The sequence below is a fragment of the Arachis hypogaea genome, chromosome 2 (assembly GCF_003086295.3).
Source record: "Arachis hypogaea cultivar Tifrunner chromosome 2, arahy.Tifrunner.gnm2.J5K5, whole genome shotgun sequence".
In the NCBI taxonomy this organism is placed as follows: Eukaryota; Viridiplantae; Streptophyta; class Magnoliopsida; order Fabales; family Fabaceae; genus Arachis; species Arachis hypogaea.
The window spans coordinates 61,815,436-61,821,039 of NC_092037.1; positions in this window are offsets into that span (position 1 = coordinate 61,815,436).

Below are 5,604 nucleotides of genomic sequence, written 5' to 3' on the forward strand. Positions count from 1 at the left end.
TATCTAATTCTTTTCTTCTTTCTTCTTCCTTCTCTTACTTTCTTCTTCTCATCCCTTTTCGCTTTTATTTAAATTATTTGCATAATTTCATTCATTGTATTATTTTCATTGGTGTTAGAAATTTATTTATTTTGCTTGTGGGTTATTCAAAGAATTGTTAGACAATTATATAACTTTTTAAAAAAAGGCTGCTTGCATGTTCAATTTAATACTTTCAATAACTTATTTACCATGCATGCTATGTGTTTGTGAAAAAGCCCGTATGGCATCATGCACTTTTCTACATTATTCTATTCTACTATTCAATGCTTGCTTTTCACAAATTCCCTTTACTATTTTATTAATTAAATATAATTGTCAATACAAACTGTTCATACCCTGACCGAGCTCCCCAACTCGGCAAGTTCATAGAAGGTCCGACCTCGCCCTAAGGCCCACACCTAAAGGTCGGACCTCGGACCATAAAGCAAGGAAGGCCCATCAAAAGGAACGCAGCCCAAAACCTAAAGGCCGAAAAGGCCTAGAAAGGGCGGTTCCACAAAAGATAGAGATAAAACTCCCAAAAGATAAGATAAGATAAGAATATCTTATCCAGGGAAGATCACGGCCAACTACTATAAATACACTGGAACACCCAGGTATGGCATACATTCCACATTCTACACATATCTGCTTGGACCCATGCTAACTTAAGCATCGGAGTGTCATTGCAGGTACCACCACAAACCACTCTACATATCAAGCTCGGGTCCCTGACCCCCACCTCGGGCTTCTCCAGACGACCGAGCTATACGTTTCAGGTAACCCTCGGAACATTGGCGCCGTTGCCGGGGACCTGGAAGTCATCCCTTTACCATGGCGGACGACCCTCTCAACAATGGCCACGCCGCATCAGAACAAGAGGACGAAGTTGACACCGGAGAACGACCGGACAGCCCTCTATCACCACGCACTCCAGGAGGAAACAAACAGAATCGCCCAAAGGCATCACTCCCAAACAAAGATCCACAAAATTCCGAAAAAGAAAAGAGCTCGGAATTTTTAGAAGCAGTCCGGGCACAACAAAACCGACTGAAACAACTCGAAGAGGACATAAAAAAGCAGAAAGAAACTGAACAAGATCTGAGAAGGGAGGCTCGAAAGCGCAGAGAATTAGAAGAAAAACTACGGAAAATAGAGGCCAATCTAAAAGACCGGACAGAACGCGGCACCACCCCCGAATGCAACCATGATCCCTTCACGCAAGAGATCATGAAGGAGAAGGTACCACGAAATTTCAAGCCACCCGATATGGATCTCTACGACGGCACCACCGATCCAAGTCACCACCTCAGCAACTTCAGAAGCAGAATGTACCTAGTCGACGCCTCCGACGCGATTCGGTGCAAAGCCTTCCCCACCACTCTCACCAAGTCAGCCATGAAGTGGTTCGACAACCTGCCACCAAGATCAATCACCAGCTTCGAGGACCTAACCAAAAAATTCCTAACAAGGTTCTCCATTCAAAAAGACAAGACAAAACATGCCCCCAGTCTACTCGGGATCAAACAAGGTAACCAAGAAACTCTCCGAGAATACATGGAGCGATTCAACAAAGCCTGCCTGGACATACAACACTTGCCCACTGAAGCAGCCATCATGGGACTAGCAAACGGCCTAAAAGAGGGACCGTTTAGCCAGTCCCTATCCAAACGATACCCGACCTCCCTATACGAGGTGCAGGAGCGGGCAGAAAAATATATCAACATGGAGGAAACCTCCCAGCTAAGAGACTCTTCTAGGAAGGAATCAACCTACCCACTCCGAGATCGAGATCGGGAACAGAAGAAGAAAGAAGAACCCAACTCGGACAAGCCACGGAAGTACCACAACTACACCCCCCTCCGAGTCTCCCTAGTAGACGTCTACAGAGAAGTATGCCACACCGAGAAGATCCCCCCGCCCCGACCGCTAAAGCACAAGAGAGCGGGGAGAGATCGGTCCGAATACTGTGAATATCACAAGCTCTACGGTCATTCTACTAACGACTGCTACGACCTAAAAAATGTTATAGAAAAGCTAGCCAGAGAAGGGAAACTCGACAGATACATAGCAGAGAAAGGAGAAGAGACCAGGAAGAGAAGGTGGGGAGATAACGAAGATCGGGCCGAACAAATCCCGCGAACCCCTGAAAGGCACGTTCACATGATAAATGGAGGTTTTGCAGGCGGAGGAACATCCAGATCCTCGCGAAAAAGACACCTCAAAGAAGTCTACCACGTCCGAGAAGACAGTCCCCTGCCCGAACTACCTACTATCTCGTTTACCCGAGAAGATGCTCAAGGGATAATACCCGGGCACGACGATCCAATGGTAATCACCATTATCCTAGCAAACGCCAACTTACATCGAACCCTGATTGACCAGGGAAGCTCAGCAGATATCCTGTTCAAAACGGCCTTCGACAAGCTCGGACTTGAAGAAAAAGAACTAAAGGCCTATCCCACCAACCTATTTGGGCTAGGAGATACCCCGATCCATCCCTTAGGATACATCTCGCTACACACTACCTTCGGAAAAGGTGAGCAATCTAAAACATTAAGCATCAATTACATTATAGTCGACGTCACTTCAGCATACAATGCCCTCATTGGGCGACCAACCCTAAACAGACTGGCAGCTATAGTCTCGACCCCACACCTCTGTATGAAGTTCCCTACCGCAAAAGGAATCGCTACCCTAAAAGGCGACCAAAAACTGGCGCGGCGATGCTACAACGAAAGCCTGAGCTTAAAAGGAAAAGAGATCAACACAATAGAACTCGGGCGAGTTCAAGCCCGAGAAGATCTTCGGCCACAACCAGAGGGAGAAACCGAAAGAATCCAGATCGGGAACACATCTGAAAAAGTAACAAACATAGGAGCAAACCTCGAAACGGGCCTAAAGGAGGAACTCATAACCCTCTTAAGGGAGAATTCCGACCTCTTCGCCTGGAAAGCCTCCGACATGCCAGGCATAAGCCCCGACCTGATGTGCCATAAGCTATCAGTTTACCCGGGATCCCGACCTGTCCAACAAAGACGCCGGAAGCTCGGACCCGAGCGCATGCAAGCAATAGAAGAACAAGTACAAGCACTGCTAGATGCAGGGTTCATTAGGGAAGTAAAATACCCCCTATGGCTCGCAAACGTGGTCCTGGTAAAAAAGCCCAACGGAAAATGGAGGATGTGCGTCGATTACACGGATCTCAACAAAGCCTGCCCCAAAGACCCATATCCACTACCAAACATCGACGCCTTAGTAGACGCAGCCTCAGGCTATAGATATCTCTCCTTCATGGACGCATACTCAGGATACAATCAAATCCCGATGTACGGACCCGACCAAGAAAAGACCTCGTTCATAACCCCAAGGGCAAACTACTGCTACGTCGTAATGCCCTTCGGGCTAAAGAACGCAGGGGCAACCTACCAGAGGCTAATGAACAAAGTGTTCTCAGAGCACATCGGACTACAGCTGGAGGTGTACGTTGACGACATGCTGGTAAAGACACAAGAAGACAGAAACTTGCTAACCGACCTCACCAGTGTCTTCGGCACCCTCAGAAAACACAACATGAGACTTAACCCGACAAAGTGCACCTTCGCCGCAGAAGCCGGAAAGTTCCTAGGCTTCATGCTGACTCAAAGGGGCATCGAAGCGAACCCGGACAAATGCCAGGCAATACTCAATATGAAAAGCCCGACGTGTGTCAAAGAAGTACAACAACTGAATGGAAGGCTAGCTGCCCTATCAAGATTCTTGGCAGGATCAGCGATAAAATCACTACCTCTCTACTCACTCCTAAAGAAAGGGAAACCCTTCTCATGGACCCCGGAGTGCGAAAAAGCCTTTCAAGAGTTCAAGGAATTCCTCGGGCAGCCACCAATCCTAACCCGACCTCTAAAAGGGGAAGAACTCGTACTATACCTCTCGGTTGGACATCGAGCAGTCGCTTCAGCGTTAATACGAGAAAACGACCAAGGACAACACCCCATATACTTTGTAAGCAAGGCACTACAAGGGGCCGAGTTAAACTATCAGAAGATAGAAAAATTCGCCTACGCCCTAGTTTTCACAGCTCGGAGGCTCCGTCCCTACTTTCAAGCCCACACCATCAAAGTCCGGACAAACCAACCCATGAGACACATCCTGCAAAAAACAGACCTGGCAGGACGAATACTACAATGGGCGGTGGAACTGTCCGAGTTCGACCTCCACTATGAAGCCCGGACTGCCATAAAATCTCAGTATCTAGCCGACTTCATCGCAGAATACACGGAGACCCCTGGAACCCCACTCTCATGGAACCTGTATGTCGACGGATCCTCAAACAAAACAGGAAGCGGAGCCGGGGTTATACTCGAAAGCGACCAAGGAACACGGATAGAACTATCCCTAAAATTCGAGTTCCAGGCTTCGAACAACCAAGCCGAATACGAGGCCCTACTAGCAGGTCTAAAGCTAGCCGAAGAGGTCGGAGCCCAGAGAATCACGATCTTCAGCGACTCCCAGGTCGTCACATCACAAGTAAATGGAAGCTACCAGGCCAAAGACCCGACTATGAAAAAATACCTGGACCAAACACAGGCGCAATTACGCCACTTTTCAGAAATACAAATCCAGCACATACCTCGGGAACAAAACGCCCGGGCAGACGCTCTCTCAAAGCTCGCCAGCACCAAGCCCGGAGGCAACAACAGAAGTCTCCTCCAAGAAACCTTACAATCTCCCTCCGTGCTAAGAGAGGAAGAAACGCTAAATATATCCAACCAACAGCAAGGATGGATGACCCCCATACTCAACTACCTGAAGTCGGGAATTCTCCCCGCCGAAAGAAAGGAAGCTAAAAGACTCACGAAAGACGCCCAGAATTATACACTAATTCACGACGTATTATACAGAAGAGGATTCTCAAACCCCCTCCTTAGGTGCGTCCCAACCTCAGAAGCAAAAAGCGTCCTCGAGGAAGTCCACGGAGGCATGTGTGGGAACCATCTCGGAGCTCGGGCACTATCCAAGAAAGTAGTCAGAGCCGGGTTCTACTGGCCGACCTTGCAAAGAGACGCAACGGAGTTTGTGAAAATATGCCCCCCCTGCCAAAAACACGCCAATTTCCACAAGGCACCACCAGAAGACCTTATCAGCATCACCGCACCATGGCCCTTCGCAAAATGGGGACTTGACCTACTCGGCCCGTTCCCCCAAGGACCGGGGCAAGTCAAATACCTCATAGTAGGGGTCGACTACTTCACAAAGTGGATCGAGGCTGAACCCTTAGCCACCATTACGGCTCAGAAAAGCCGCAAATTCCTATACAAAAACATTGTCACAAGGTCCGAGAGTCATCTTCTACAACGAAGGAGGCAACCCGCAGGCACAAAAGGAAGAACTCGACCTCCTCCCCGAGGTCCGAGAAAGAGCCCGAATTCGAGAAGAAGCCTTAAAACGGCGAACGGCCCTCAGATACAATCAGAAAGTGATAAAGCGAAGCTTCTCCATACACGACCTGATTCTAATCCGAAATGACATCGGAACACAAAAATCGGGAGAAGGAAAGCTAGCTGCAAATTGGAAAGGACCCTA